The sequence below is a fragment of the Equus przewalskii genome, chromosome 26 (assembly GCF_037783145.1).
Source record: "Equus przewalskii isolate Varuska chromosome 26, EquPr2, whole genome shotgun sequence".
Lineage (NCBI taxonomy): Eukaryota > Metazoa > Chordata > Mammalia > Perissodactyla > Equidae > Equus > Equus przewalskii.
In genome coordinates, this window is record NC_091856.1 from 14,794,898 (window position 1) to 14,811,610 (window position 16,713).

At 44.5% G+C, this 16,713-nt stretch overlaps 1 long non-coding RNA gene across 1 annotated transcript; it reads right to left on the reverse strand.

Moving 5' to 3' along the window:
* Positions 1-3,826: 3,826 nt before the first annotated feature.
* On the reverse strand, positions 3,827-13,353 carry LOC103546836 (uncharacterized). Its single transcript, XR_011533289.1, has 4 exons — positions 13,103-13,353; positions 10,363-10,574; positions 7,839-7,970; positions 3,827-7,085 (listed from the first exon to the last, which is right to left on the reverse strand). It is a non-coding gene; the product is annotated as an uncharacterized lncRNA (long non-coding RNA).
* Positions 13,354-16,713: the final 3,360 nt, after the last annotated feature.

The window sequence follows — 16,713 nt, forward strand, 5'->3', positions numbered from 1 at the left end:
CTTGGGTCCAGTTTTGGCTTTTTGAACCAATACAGAGGACTAATCCCTCTTTCACAGGGTTGACTTTAACTTATGGGATCATGGCTTGCTTCATTCAAGTCTGCTGCAAGTGACCGAAAACTCAGTTCAAGCCACGTAAATAAAAAACGACCTTCATTGCCTCCTGTAAGCCAGACGCAGAATGGCGAGGACAGAGCTATACCCACAGTTGTCTGGATCCACGTGCTCCATCTCTCCATTTCTCAGCTTGCCTTCTATGTGTGTGTTTGCATCATTATTTAAAGTTCTTCCAGTGGCTGGGGATACGAGTACCACCATCTCTGCAAACACATCCTTTAACTCACAGTCCAAAGGGAGAAAGACGAAAACCCCAGGGAAAGGCTTTTGCTGTCTGGTTCAGGTCATGTGTCTGTCCAGAGTGCTATAGCTGAGAGCCCACTGGAATCACGAGGAAGGAGCTGCTTCTCTACAAAGCAGGAGAGTCGGCTACCAGAATCAGGAGGCGAAGGATTCCGATGAGGCCAAAACAGGACATCTGCCATACTCCGAATTCCCCTACCTTTAGGACTCAAGTTTTTTAAAATGTGAGATTAGGGTGTGGCCAAGACTTTTACCATCCTATGTTCCCTGTGGATATACTCGTTTGTCAATATCCCACTCAGAACGTGACACTCTACTCCCAGTGGGATCCACTGTACCTCGAGTGGTCTGATCTGCACAGAACACAGCAGATCCATTCCCTTCCTTGTTCTGAACACGGCTATCACAGTTTCAGGCCCTTAGCAGGTGCTCAATAAGGAGTGAACACATAAAAGGATACCACGATTCTCAAGCCATTCCTGCCTAAGCATTTCTCCCAAAGGCAAATAAGTTGGCCCTTGTGCAATCAATGAAATATAGCAAAAGAGACCCAACCAGTTGGACAGAGAATGTGGGAGTGCTGTGGGAGGCTAGGGCTGGTACACCTTAACAGGTGCACCTGGCATGCCTGCTTCTGGGGAGGGCTCTGTCCTCCTCTAAACTTTCAGTTCGCTGGGTAAACTGTTCTTCTCCAAAGGCAGTGACACTGAAAGGAGGTGTTTACAAAATAAAAACACCAACAAAAAACCGCACATCCTTTCTCCGTCTAGGACTTCAGCTGCAAGCGATGGGAAAGGAAATGATAGTGACTTAAGTATGATAGGTTATTTATCATTTAAACAAAGTTCAGAGGTAAAAAGTCAAGGCTGGAAGGGCATCTCCACAATCACTGGGGACCCAGGTAAGCTTTTTGTTTCTCCATCGTCTTGTCGATCCAAGGCAATGGCTCAAGTTCCAACCGTCATGCCACCATTCTCTCTAACAGAGAGCAGGAAGGGACAAAGGAAGAAAGAGGGTGAAGGCATGTCCCAGCAGTCTTTTAAGATTTCCAGAAAGCTCCCACATCACTTCCACTTATATCTCATGGTTGGAACTTAGCTCTAGCTATGAGCCAGTCTGGGAAACAAGGTTTTTATTCCAAGGAGCTTTGTGCCCTGCTAAAGCTGGGAGCTCCATTACTATGCAAGAGACAGGAAATGGATATTGGGATGGGCAGCCAGGATCTTCTTCAATGCCGCTGGGAAGAAAAACCAGATTCTGAAGTGTGAAGACAAAGGCAGGAGAATTCTGATGAGTCCTGCTGTGTCTGTGCTACCATCCTCATAGGGGTTTTGGGAAGGAAGACTTCAGTCCATTAGTCATGTTGCTGCCCGAGGCATCTTCCACAGAATTAACCAGGTCAGATCCAGGATATGATCTTGGTTTCCTGTAAGCTAAACTCCCAAGCATGGTATGCAAGGCATTCTGCACTTGTCCCAGTTCTACCTCCCTGGGCACTTTCCCGGGCTACAGCCACACCCAGCTCCTTGTCATTTACAAGCGTGATCAGGCTGGTTCAGTTTCCCTCTCTCTGCGCATGCAGCTCCTGATGCCCGGAATGCATTTTCCTCTCCTCCTTGGAGAAAACTCCCAAACATTGAGCTTTCAAGTTGAAGGTCTTCAGGATGTCCTCTGTGGTCCCACGGCCCATCATTCTGTCCTATTTGATTGCTCAAAGCCTTCCTCAGATTTCTCTATTTTCTTTTTTTTAAATTAATTAATTTTTTATGGGCGTCACATTGGTTTATAACATTATATAAATTTTAGGTGTACATCATATTTCAACTTTTGTGTAAGACTACATTGTGTTCACGACCAAAAGTCTAGTTGCCATCTGTCACCGAGCACATGTGCTCCTTTACCCTTTTGCCCTCCCTTCTCCTCTCTTCCTCTCTGGTAACCACCAATCTATTTTCTGTGTCTATGTGTTTGTTGTTGTTTTTTATCTTCCACATATGAATGAAGTCATACAGTATTTGTCTTTCTCTGTTTGACTGATCTTGCTTAGTATAATACCCTTAAAGTCCCTCCACAGTGTCACAGATGGAAAGATTTCACCTTTTTTATGGCTGAATAGTATTCCGTTGTGTAAATATACCATATCTTCTATATCCATTTATCCATTGATGGGCACTTAGGTTGTTTCCAAGTCTTGGCCACTGTGAGTAATGCTGCAATGAATATAGTGGTGCACATATCTTTTTCAATTAATGTTTTCATGTACTTTGGATAAATATCCAGAAGTAGAATAGCTGGATCATATGGTATTTCTATTCTTAATTTTTTGAGAAATCTCCATACTGCTTTCCATAGTGGCTGCACCAATTTACATTCCCACCAGCAGTGTATGAGGGTTCCCTGTTCTCCACATCCTCGCCAACACTTGCTATTTCTTGTCTTTTTAATAATAGCCATTCTGACTGGCATGAGGTGAAATCTCATTGTGGTTTTGATTTGCATTTCCCTAATAAGCGGTGATGTTGAACATCTTTTCATGTGCCTGTTGGCCATCTGTATATCTTCTTTGGAAAAATGTCTGTTCAGATCTTCTGCCCATTTTTTAATTGGGTTGTTTGGCTTTTTTGTTGTTGAGTTGTATGAGTTCTTCATGCCGTTTTTTTTGTCTGTATGTGTTTGTTTTTGTCATTGCTGACCACCCTACTTAAACAGCCACTCTTCACCTCTCTCTAGCCCCCTATCCTGCTTCATTTTTCTTCAAAGCACTTAACACTACTTGATATTTTATGTAGTCATTTTTTCCATATGTTATTGTCTTTCTCCTTGTACTAGAAAGTAATGACAGATATTCCAAATTCCTGATAGTTATCTTAGGGACTTAAGAACCCTAAGTGAGAGTTTCTTGGAATTCTTGGCAATTCTCCAGATCATAAGTCACAGTTTTCAAAAATCTAAAAAATAAATTTTTCAAAAATTTGCTTGTTTTAAAGTGATAATGAGTGACCATAATAATAAACATGGAATCAGTTTTCTATGATAGGGTTATACCAAAAGTTCCAGAGATTTTTCTGCTTAAAAATTCTGACATCATAAAAAAAGCAAGTTTTAATTATGAACCAATGTGTTATGATGAGATTATATATTTCAATAACATACAAAAATGATTTCTGATATTTTTATCATCTGCAACATTATTTTGTGAGTACATACAAAATATTGAAGTTGTTTTTGTTTTTGTTTTTTTGCTGAGGAAGAGTTGCCCTGAGCTAACATCTTTTGCCAATCTTCCTCTATTTTGTATGTGAGCTGCTGCCACAGCGTGACCACTGACAGAAGAGTGGTGTAGGTCTGCTCCCGGGAACTGAACTTGGGCCGCTGAAGCAGAATGCACCGAACTTAACCACTAGGCCACCAGGGCTGGCCCTTGATGTTGATATTTTCGATAACAGAAAAACATTAAAAAAGGACATTAACACAAACAAATTATTTTATTTATCATATGACAAATATTCCACAGGTAGGAAAATTTTCCATTGATTTGTTAGGAGTGAATCCTAAAGCATCTTCAAGTTGGGTACATATTTTTTTATACAAACTCATGTTCTTAATCATGAAACATTTTGTCTGCCTACTTCGTTCAGCTCAAACATCGCCTCCTCGGAGAGGCCTGCCCAGACTCCAACATTCAAAGCAGTGGTGTCTCATTCCTGTCTTCACCTCTTCCCCCTCCCTCCCTGCCAGTAGGAGGTAAGTTCTAAGAGAAGAGGTGTGACAGTCTGTAAGCTCTAACCAGGCCCTCAAAATTCTACAAGTTCAACATGAGTCAACGCTAAGAGGGCTGACCCTTAGGTTAGCAGCAGTAGCAATAACAAGTAGTAATAGCAATAACATTGAGAGCTATTTTTTTCTTAGCTCTTATGTTTGAGGTGCTATTTAAGTCTTTAAAATGTATTATCTCTGTGGGGGTGGGTAGGGTTCTGCTCCCCCATTTTATGGATAAGGTCACAGAGAGGTCAAATAACTTGCTCAAGGTCATGCAGCTAGTAAGTCGGAGGACCAGGAGTTGCATCTGGAATGCTTGACCCCGGATTGCAGACTTGCCACTCTGCCATCTGACTGCCTCCAGGACAATGTCGTGCTCCATGTGACATGGTGTATGTTTCCAGGGAAAGGGAGGGACGTCCTCCCTGCCTCCACCCCCTGCTAGACAGACCATGCAGAAGAGTGCTGTGTTTGGTTTGGGGCTCTACTAACGGGATCCTCCAAGAAAGGGCTCAGAAATAAGCTATGAAAGGAGAGGCTGAGAGCTGAATGATGCTTCCCAGGGGGGAAGAGACAGCAGCTCTGGCTTCTCTACTTTCTTCAGGCCCCTGCTCAGGCAGAGAGCAGCCATTCCTGCTCACCCTGTTGAAAACAGCGACCCCATCACTCTGGTCCTTCTCCTGTTTCATTTTTCATCGTAGCCCTATTGCCCGCCTGACATTTTCTGATGCATTTATTTTTGACCATAAGTCACTGTCTATCTTCCCCTCTAGAGAGTAAACCCCATGACTTCAAGGATATTGTCAAGCACTGTGTCCCTAGGGACAAGAGCAGTGCCTGGCACAGAGTAGACGTTCAATATATTTGTTGAGTGAATGCATAAATCTGAGTTCCCCAAATAAAATATATCCACTTGTTCCTATCCTATTCTAGTGCTTGGCCATGAGCAGATCCAATTTGTATGTCCTTATAGTAAGTAAATCACTGAATTTTATATGCTAAATTTTCCATTGATATTGAGCTATGCATATTTTTATTTTTTGTTGCATTTGTACTTTACCTTCCTCCTCCCTTTCCCATCCCCACTCTCCCAAAGGCAATTAATATTGAAAGTCTGTCTTTCCCCATCTTTCTCCATCGTTGCATAATCATGTACGTATATTTCATTTACATGTGTGCGTTTTTCATTTTTTTACAAAATGCGTATTTTATCTATCTCTTGCATTCTGCCTTTCTCCTTTAAGTATGTAATGGAAATTCTTCCAGGTCAAGACATAGAATAAACATTAAAAAGCCCCACAACATTATAGTTCATAGTATGACTCTTTCAACAGCTGAGACTACATTTCCTATTGATAGGCATTTTGATTTTTTTCCATTTGTGGCCGATTCTATCAATCCTGAAAATTTGCATTCTTATCCGTATATTTTTTTGAACTTGTGCTTCATTTCTATCTGTTATATTGCACAAAGTGGGCTTTCTGGAGTATTAAGGCGTGTGGTCAGAATAGATTTGCTGGGTTACTTCCCCAAAGAGCTATAGCAATTCATGTTTCTATCAGCAAAGCGCAACCTTTTCTGGATTTTTCAGTGCTCCTGTAAAAAGCCATAGCCTCCTGAGTCAGAGAAATGTATGTGGCACAGACAGAGAAGGCCGTCATTTCTCCTAGGCACATTTTGCTTTTCACACGCGGTGAGAATTAGATCTGTAACCATTTGTTAATTCTGCTAATCTGAAAGGGTAATAAAATTTCTCTTATGTCCCGAAGAGGGACAAAGGATTATAACTTGGTCTAGATCCCTAAGGTAAGCTTCCAAAGTACCAGGAACACTGGACGGCTCTCTCCCTAGGTACTTACATCTCAAAAGGGAAGAAGTCCCGCCCTTGGAGACATCTCGTGGTTGTGAAGGCCTGAGACGCTGGGCTTGGCTGGCCCTTGGAGAGAGGTTTTTACATTCCAAAAGGTTCCAGTGAGGATCCAGGATCCTTCCCATCCCTTCTCCAAGGAGCAAGGGTTTTCCTCCCTCCTCTCCAGAGAGGAGGGGTATGGCAGCCTCTCTCCCATGTACAAATAGGTGAAATGCCTTTTTTCCATCCCTTGTGTATGGAGTGAAACCTGTTACTCACGGGAGCATTTCTATCAGCACTCATGGCATTGCCTGTGTGTCAGAGAGCCACACTGCAATTTACTCTGGCCATGAATTTGGTCATATCAATAAAGACCTCTTTCTCCTGACCCACGGCCTTGTGTTTCTGCAGTATCCACATATATAAAGTACAAAATTTGTGCAAGGGAGATAACATTCCAGACCCTTCACAGCTCTTGGCAAAACATCCTGCCAGCACTGGGAACGATCACTGTTTTTAACTTTTGCCCATCTAATGGGTGAGAACTGGCTTCTAACAGTTACTTAAAATTTTATTTCCCCGCCTATCAGTGAAATTGAACATATTCCATTTTGGACATTTCAGTGACCTTGTGTGTGTGCCTGTGCATGCGTGTGAGAATTGCCTTTTCATAAATTCTGCCCGTTTTTCAAAGTTTTCATTGAAATTTCTCTTATCTGTTCGCATGGGCAGTTTTTACACTAATAGACCCGTTATGAACGTAGACTGACAGCAGCTCTTTAGCAAATGTTTTGCAAATACTTCTCCTTCCAGTCAACATTTCTTCACAATATTGTCCTCTTTCTGCTGTTCTTCCTACAAGCCTTTGTCTGCTTTCTGTGTATTATCAAACTGGAAAAGGGTCCCTAATGCCTACTGTTTGCAGGTCCAAATGGTAGCGCACGTGCCAACCTCCTGGTTGAAGAGAGGGAGACTAGAGTCCCATGGGAAGAGTCCCTCCCTGAGAAGCTTGCTGGAGGGAGGATGTGTCCATTGGAAATCTTCCGTCTGACAGTGAGTCTGATATGAAGGAGCAAACCTAGAGGAAAGGATGCAGCCAGCATCTCTGCGAGGGACGCTACCCAAGGAAAAGAGAAGACCGTGGTCAGGATGCAGCATGGGGCTTGAAATGTGCACGCAATACTGGCTTAGGAAGAGCTTTGGCATCTTGATTTCTACTTGAAGATAGATCAGCTGGCAGACAGCCAGAAGTCAGAGCCTGCCCCCTCGCCTCATGCCCCTGGAGTGGGAGGGGTCACAGAAGAACAGGCTGAGTGGGACCCAAGCCAACAGGCAAAGCTGTGGTGTCAGGAGGCCGTGTTTGGGCTAGAAGTGGACAGGATGTGAACTGGGGCTGAGGCTGCGCAGGCAGAGACAAGGGCAGAGAGACCCTCTGTGCCGGGTCCTGAGAGCGCGAGATTCATGAGAAGGGAACTCAATATCCTTGGGGAGTGTGGTTCTGAGGGCAGGGACAGCCCAGGCTAAACACTGCTCGGAGGCCAAAAGGCCACGTGCTGGGCACATTCCTTCAGCAGTTTATTTGTACAAAGAAACCACATGGTAGCTGATCAGAGAATGAGCTTTCTTTTCCAGACGCAAGCTCTGAGTGTAGAGAAGCCAAGAGAAATCCAGGGCTTTATGAAAACTGGACCTTCCTTGGCCTCTGAACACCCAGAAGCTGGTAGAGGCCTTGTTTCCAGCGACAATTGGCCATAACATGGCTTGGGGGCCAGGAGGGCACTCTGATTCCTGTGAAAAGCCAGTGAGGTCCAGGCTGAGGCTGAGTGAACCTGTCCCTTTGCCTGGGGCTACGGCTGGGGACCTCACTCACTGCAGTTTTCCTGTTGGATGGCCAATGCGTGTGCGAGGAGGTCAGGATGCACATTCTTAGTACTCAGACCTCATTCCTTCCGTGTGTCTTAGTGGCGAGGGTTCCTGCCACGTTCCTGGAGACTGGAGAGAGCTGGCAGCAAGAAAAGAAAGACAAGTCAGGGTCACACTTTCCTAAAGAAGCATCTGGGGCTATTTTAGTGATGGATTTGGCAGTGAGGCGAGGCAGTGACCTTCCTCCTTGCCCAGATGTATAAATGAGAAGTGTCAGACTACAGGCTGTCCAGGAGAACTTGCCACAAGGGTGAAAATGCTCCATATTTGCACTCTCTGATGTAATAGCCAATAGGCATCCGTGGCTATTGAGCACTTGGAATGTGACTATTACAACTGCGGAAGTGGGTATTTAATTTCTCTTCATTTTAATTAATTTAAACTTAAATGCAAAACAGTACGGTAGCGGCTAGCGGATTCTGCCATACTGGACAGCCCAACAGAGAATAGGTGTCAACAGTCTGGGCTCTAGAGGAAGGCAGAATCTTGCCTCCCTTCTCACTTCCTAGCCCTGTAAATTCAGACAAGCAAGGTAACCTCTTTGTGCTTTAGTTTCCTCTTATCTAACCTGGGGCGAATGGTACCAGCCTCCCATCTCAGCCTTGCTGGGAGTGTTAAATGACCTCACCCAGGGGAGGTAAGTAGAAAGAATCGTGCCTGTAGGCAGCAGTGCCCAGTAGAGACTGGCTCCTATTCTCAGAGGCCTATTCAAATCCGTGAACACTAAAGCAAACATCTTCAAATTATTCTGTCACAGTCCTGAGACTCCACACCTGCAGGTCAGGGTGGAGCCACCAGGAACTGTCAGGAAAGTAGGAAGCCCTTGGATTCGGAGGCGGGCAGGGAGGGGGTTCCTTCCGAGACACAGGCTCCCGCCTGGAAAGATCTAAGTTAATGGGCTTCTGTATCGTTGATGCTTGAGGCTTCCTGGGTGGCCAAGAGTGTCTCAAAGGACTTTCTCAGGAGGCGGCAATCTTAGGATGCTCAGTTCTGGGCAGGCTTCTTTTCTGAGAGGTGTCTTCAGAGCTGGCAAACTCTAATGAGACCCTAGGGGACAACGGGAGGTGAGTGGTGTTGGAATCCACGTCCAGTGAGTCTTGCTTGAGGAAAAGGAAATGTGACACCGCAGGCTGGGGAAAGGTCCCTGCTTCCCAGGCGTTGTCCACAGGCAGGACGCAAAGATCTGCTGCAGGCCCCTCGCCTTTGGTCTGAAGGCCCTAAGGCATCAGTGAAGGTGCTAGTCCAGGAAGAGGGTAGGGAAGAGAAGTGGAAAGCCTGGGAAGATCCTAAGGTCAAGTCTCATTTTCCTGCCTTTCGCTGTGAACCTAAAAGCGAACTCCCAGCCTGGCTCAGCAAGGACAAGATTTCACAGCTCAGCGTTCTCTTAAATCCCCAAAAGTCAACTCCGGCTCCATTGCCTGCAGGTGACCTTTAGTGTGTCCCCAAAGGCTGGGATCTGCGTTGGATTCTGCGTTAGGCCTCGGTGACCAGGTGACACAATGATGCTATTGCCTCCTCCTGTGATATTGTGATTTATAGTAAGAAATATATATTTGGTCTACACTCCGTTTCTGGCACAGAGCTCCCCAAACCCTTGGAATTTCCTAAGAGTTAAGAGTGATCCAGGTGTCTTTTGTTATGCTCATGAGGTGACTTTGGGAAAGTTTCTAAGGATGGGGGCTGGTTGCCAGGGGAGCCAACCAGGTGATCAGAGGATTGGAACTTTCAGTCCCACACCCCTGACCTCCATCACCAAAGCCCAATGATTTAATTAGTCATGCCTATGTAATGAAGCCTCCATAGCAACCCAAAAGGATGGGGTTCAGAGAACTTCTGGGTTGGAAACTTGGGGAGAGTAGCACGCTTTGAGAGGGTATGGAAGCTCCGTGCCCTTCCCTGTACCTTACCCTTCCATCTAGCTCTTCCTTATTATATCGTTTTATAATAAACCAGTAATCTAGTAAATAAAATGTTTCTCTGAGTTCTGTGAGCCGCTCTAGCAAATTAATCAAACCCACACCCAAGGAGGGGTCGAGGGAACCTCCAGTATATAGACAGTCAGTTAGAGGCACAGGTGACAACCTAGACTTGAGATTGACATCTAAAGTGAGGCAGGGAGGGGACAGTCCTGGAGGACTGAGCCCTTAACCTGTAGGATCTGGCGCTATCTTCAGGCAGAAAGTGTCAGAATTGAATTGAATGGAAGGACACCCAGCTGGTGTCAGAGAATTGCTGGGTGTGGGGAAAAGCCCACCTGTTGGAACTGGGTGACGGAATTGGACTCCTAAGTGGACTCCTGCTGCCAGCCTCTCTGCCTCCTCTCTACCCAGCACAGCCTGTGAGTTTGGTCTTCCTCAGAAGCCACTTCCCTCACGGCGCGGCTCTGCTCCCCAACGCCTCCTCTCCCTCATTCCAGGCCCACTCTGCTCTGATGCTCAGGCTCCCGTGGGGTCCTCAGCTACACATCATACCTCCAACCTCTCCCGTTTGGTCCGTACTCAGTACAATCAGATGAAAATCTGTCCTCTTCCAGGCGTGTCCTTCTCATCTGAATCTCGCCTCTTGGCTTACAGCTCTTTGCTGCTGAAGCCCTTTCCACGGCCCAACTCACACCACCTCGCCTCCCTCGGATTTCCTCAACGCTTCCATTTTGACCCTGCACCATTCAGTAGGACGTTTGGTTCTGAATAAGGAAGCACATCATTGGTCTCGCTGTAATAAAATCCTACTCCTCTGTTACCCACTCCCGGCTCCCAGCAAATCCAGCCCCACAGAGGGGCCTCCGGGGGCCTGTAGATGGTGTGCAGCCTCTTCCCAGGAAAGCACTCAAGACTTTTCTCCCTGATGCTCGTACCAGCACCCCAGGGAAGCCCCCAAGATTTGTCTGGGGGAATGGGGGAATCAGCGCGGTCAGGAAAGTTGAGGCAGAAGACTCTGAGAGCCCCACTAGATCCTCAGCACGACTCTCCGGGGCTCAGAGACCGGGTGATGCCATCAGGATCAAAGCCCAGCCAGTTGCAGCGCCTGGCAAACAGAATCATCACCATCATGCATCAGGATACCAAAGATGGACCGAAAATGGCAATGTGTGAAACCCAACAAGTTTCCTCTTCTCTATGGCAGTAACTTACTACCAGGTTAAGCTGTTTCTTGAGACTCCTCTTTGGACCTGAAGGGTAGGGCCACATTGTCAACACAGAGAAGGACATTTGTCTGACTGTGTCTTAACAGGACAGCATGTGTCCCAATCACCAAAAAGCTGTGCCCACAGCATAGGGGCTAAGAGAAAAGGTTTCCCTCTGCTTTATAGTCAGTGCTGACAGAGTGGGAGTGGGAATAATAACGACAGACAGATCTGGGTTCAAATTCCTCCTCTATTATTTACTAGCCGGGCCAGTGACTCAAAGCCGGAGAGCCTCAGTTTCCTCATCTGTGAAGTGGGGATAATAATGACAACAGCCTCATAGAATGCTGTGGGGTGAAGTGAGGTCATGCATTTCGCTTAGCACCATTCCTGGGACAATGTAAGTGCCCAATCAGTGTTGGCCATTGTTGATGTTATTTGAAGAGTAGTGTCAATCATAAGATGAACCTATGGTATCACAACACGGACATTGACTAGGTTTTAGTAGTTAAGTGCATGAAATGTACTTGGGTAGAAGGTTGTGAAGTTCTGGCTTTCTTGTGACCACAGAAGTGAAGTGAGCCAAGGACACTGGTGGAATATGACCCAGGGGTCTTGGTTAAGAACAGATGGCCTGAGCATCCCTTCTGGTTGCCCGAGTTTTGAGTTGCCAATTTATGCCAATGAAGTCTTGATGAGCAAAGCCGGTACAGATGAAGTCAACAATATTCCAGGCTTGAGCCCCACCTGGAGGAAGGGTTGGGTGGCGTTGGAAGGGGTTGGAAGGGGCCTGTTACTGAGGTTACACGGGAAGAGTGTGAGCTCTAGAGAAATGGATGTCTTGGGTCTGGAGTCTGAAAGCCTCTTGCACATGTACCTGCCTATAGTTTCTCTTCCAGGCATGGCTGAGACCTGTGACAATAAACCTCATCCCCTAGTCTGTCCTTGCCCACGCCATGGTGGGAAGAACGCTCTGGATTGGGAGATGGTGGCAGTCACTGCTCCAGTGGTTTCGGTGGGTGGGCTTAGCTTGCCAGAGACTGTGGCCATCTGCTGCCTTGTTGCATTCCCTGCCCTCTGCTACTTCTAAAGAGGGCGAAGGCTGCCTGTGTAGGCAGGAGTGGATGTCCACGATATTATTACTGTGGCTGTTATTGCCACCTCTGCCACCACCACTACCACCATCGGTTATAAAGCTGGAAAAGGGTATTGGTGGGTCAGAAAACTACCACTAAGTGCTCAGATCCCTCTACTTAAAAAAGAAGAGAGAAGAAAGAAGGAAAAAGATACTAATGAGCAATGAGCCAGAATGAACACTGAAGTCCATCTATTCAGAAGCAAAGGCTGGAGAAGGCAGTGAGGTCTGTCCAGGGTGGCAATCTGCCCAGCAAGATGCAACACTCCCCCTCCCCCGAAGACCATTTTGATGGCCTACCATGTGGTACATCCCTTCAGGTGCTGTGTGCACACTGTCTTGTGTAGTCCTTGGGACGAGCCCATGATGTAGGAGTCATCATATCTATTTTACAGTTAAGGCAAAGGAGGCTCAAAGACCTTCAGGGATTGCCCACTTTGATCCAGATAGTAAATGGAGAAGTGGCCTTTGAACTCAGGTCTGTTTGGATCTAAAGTTCTGTAATTCATAATTTGGAGGTCACCTCCCAGGAATCTACTTTCCTTCCCAGTCAAATGGGGGAGTGAAACTGATTCTAAGGTCACCTTCTAACGCCAATGACCACAGGTGGCTGTCAAGAACTGGAAATGGGAAAGAATAGAGAAGAACCCAGATGAACCAGCATCTCCATCTCTGAAGAGAGTAATCTAGGCAAGAGGCGAGGCCCAGGCAGCTTCGGGAGGGAAGCTCTGAGAAGGTAGGAACCGGGACACGTAGAGTCTGTCTTCCTCAGGCCATTTGGGTCCCATAGGAAAGACATTAAAGATGCTAGTGCTGGTGACTCTCCGCCCTTTATCCTGACCATGAACCCTGGGTTCTCTCTCCTACTTCCTCTCTAAGAAAGACAGTCCTCGTTAGAGAGCTTCGTGCCCCCAGACGAGACTCTCATCTCTTAAAGTTATATTCTCCTTGCCTCTGGATGCTTCTTTCATCCCTCTTCACCTCAGGGCCAGCAACAGCACCAAGGGGCTCCTGGAGAAGCGGCTGGAGACTCGATCCCCTTGTCCACGTAGCCAGGCAGATCTTGCTTCCCAGGGAACTGCTGTGATTGACCCAGGTAGAAGAGAGTAAGTCAAAGCCCCCCCCGGTGCTTTGAGACCTCCGCGTTTTCACTGAATTGGCAACATTGGCAGCACTGTCTGTGCCCACTGCACCGTTATGACTGTTAGGATTCAAACTGTCAACAGCAGACAGGCTTCTCTGACCTCACCAGTGATGCCGGAACATTCCACAGTCCAGTTCAAATTCATACCCAGAAACTGAAAGACCCTCCAAAGACGGTTTCTTTTATTCCAATGAAAACCCCCATTGATGTACAATCATAAAAAAAATCAATTTTATTAAGGTATAATTTGCGTATTAAAACACACCCATCTCATGTGTACATTTGGTGACTTTTGAAATATTTATATACCTGTATACTCAGTATCATAATCAATACTAAATAATACAATATAGAACATTTCCTCCATCCTAAAATGTTCCCTGTGTCCTTTCTCAGTTAATTTTCCACCCTCTCCTGGTCGTAGGCATCCACTGATCTGCTTTCTGTCACGATAGATTAGATTTTTTTTCATGCGAGGAAGATTGGTCCTGAGCAAACATCTGCTTCCTCTTTTTGCTTGAGGAAGATTGTCACTGAGCTAACATCTGTTCCAATCTTCCTCTATTTTATGTGGGGCACTGCCACAGCATGGCTTGATGAGCAGTGTTAAATCTGTGCCTGAGATCTGAACCTGTGAACCCTGGGCTGCCCAAGCAGAGCACATGAACTTAACCGCTATGCCACTGGGCCGGCCCGTAGATTTGTCTTTTTTATAGTTTCATATAAATGAAATCATACAGTATGTACTCTTTCATGTCTGGCTCTTTTCACCCAGCGTAAGAATGCTGAGCTTCATCCGTGATATTGCTGGATCATAGGTCGTTTTTGTGATTGCCGAGTAGTTTTTAATTGTATAGCCGGTGTCGCACCCGCCGTGGCCTCTCTGACTGCCTGAGTAACACTCCCGCTTTTGTCTTTGAGTTGGTGCCTAACAGTCCCCTTTGACATCTTCAGTTTGTTTATCCATTCCCCTGTTAATGGACATTTGCATTGTTTCCAGTTTTTGATTACTATGAATAAAATTATTGTGAAGATTTGCATCCTAGTCTCTGTGTAGACGTATGTTTTAATTTCTCTTGGGTAACAGCCAGGAGTGGAATTTCTGAGTCTGTGGTACATGTATGCCTAACTTTATAAGAAATTCATGTTAAGTTTTGTCAAATGCTTTTTTTTGCGTCTATTAGGCAAATCATATGGGTTTTCTCCTTTGATCTGTTAGTGTGGTGAAACACAATAATTGAATTTCAAACGTTAATTATTCAAACACTTGGTCCATGATGTATTATCCTTTTTATATATTGCCTGACTCAACTTGCTAATAATTTGTTATTTTTGTGTTTGTTGTGTTTATATTATGAAGCATATTGGGCTCAGTTTTTCATTTCTTGCAATATGTTTGCCTGGTTTGGGTATCGAGGTGATATTGGTCTCATAAAATGAGCCAGAAAGTGTGCTCTCTTCCTCTCTTCTCCGGAAGAGTTTGTGTAGAATTGATACCATTTCCTCCTCAAGTGCTTGATAGCTTTTATCAGTAAAGATATCTGAGTTTGGAGGTTTTTTGGGCAGAAGATTTTAAATTACAAATTTATTTTCTTTAACAGATATTGGGATGTCAGATTTCCTATTTCTTCTTGAGACAGTTTTGTTAGTTTGTATCTTTCAAAACATTTGTCTATTTCATCTAAGTTGAATTTGTTGGCAAAAAGCTTTTCATAATATTCTCTGGTGGTCCATTTAATGACTGTAAACTTGATAGTATTGTCCCCCGATTTCTGATATTGGTAATTGTATTTGCTTTCTTTTTAACACGATCAGTATGAGTCCAAGATTGTCAATTTTATTGATTTTTTTTCAGGGAATTAGATTTTGGTGTAAATGATTTTTTTTTGTTTGACCATGTTCTATTTTATTAATTTCTGCTCTTATTTTTATTATTTCCTTCCTTCTTCTTACTTTGCATGTAATTTGCTTTCCTTTTAAGGGTTAAGGTGGAAGTTTAGACAATTAATTTTAGACATTTCTTATTCTTGTCTTGTTTCATCGTTAACTTTTCAAACTTATAGAAATGTATCGGTTAGAAAGTGAGAATTTCCCATAATGCAATCCTGCTGATGGAACTGCCTTTTTGTCAACACTCAGCCCATCAGAGACACACCAAGGACTTGGCATTCTAACACATCACACGCCTTTGAAAGTATGTGCTTTTACTCACGGCATTCCTTCAGACTGGAATGCCTTGCCCAACGTTCCCCACCTGGTGAACTCTTACTTATTAAAGTCCATCTGAATGCCACCTCCTCCTAGAAGCTTTCCTTACTTCTTCCCACCACACAGTCAGTTGTTCTCTTCTCCGTGTACCATTGTACTTTGTGCAGGACTCCACTAGAGTGTTCATTGCATCAGAAGGGTAGAATCTGAACATGATTCATTAGTTTCCAAATCCACACTCCTGTGTGCTGTGCTGCATCTTTGGAGTTTTTCTACTGGGTTTCAGAGCAGTGATCTATGGCTCTTGATTTGCCACACTTTTATTTTTTTTTTAAATTAAGATATAATTTGCATACCATAAAATTCACTTTTTTAAGGTGCACCATTATTACAGATTTTAATCCCAAATTTCTTTATGGAAACAATTATATTTACCTTAGTACTTCCAGTTTCTGGTACAGTACTTAACACTCAGTAAATATCTCCTGAATTAAAAAAAATGTGTTTACTATATGGTCTAAGCCAGTACTTCTCAAACTTAATGTGCGTACAAATCACCCAGGGAGAGTGTTAAAATGCAGATTCTGATTAGGGGATGGAATCCGAGATCTACATTTCTAATAAGCTTTAACGCGATGCTCATGCTGGCGATCTGAGGACCACGCTCGAATTGCTAGAATAAAGGTAGTTCCCCTGAGCTTCCACAAGGGGGCGCAACGGGCAAGCATTTCTACTATTTGTAACAACGTATTGAATGAATTCACATGACCTTTTTCAGCAGCTGTTTTGCTAATTATCATTCACTTCACGGAACAGGCAGGGTAGATATCTCAGTATATGAAAAATAGATTTTCCTTTAAGCCGTATCTTCCAAACAATTCGCCAAGATTGTGCTCAGAGAGACTGGAAACATTCAATATCTGTTATTAGAAGTGTTGAATAAGAATGGTACTAAAAATTATTGGATATGAAAGACCTGAAAGATGTGAAAATAATATAATAGTAATAATAAAAGTAATCATGATAGTAGCAGTCATTTATTGATACCTATTAAAGGTGGGGCATAGTATCAGCTGTCTTACGTAGACAGTTGTTATTATTATTTACTTCTCACACCCAGCTCATGAAGTAGGTAATATTGCCTTCATTCTACAGGTGAGACAACTGATGCTTAGAGAAATTAAATAAAATGCTCAAGTTCTGGAGGTCAT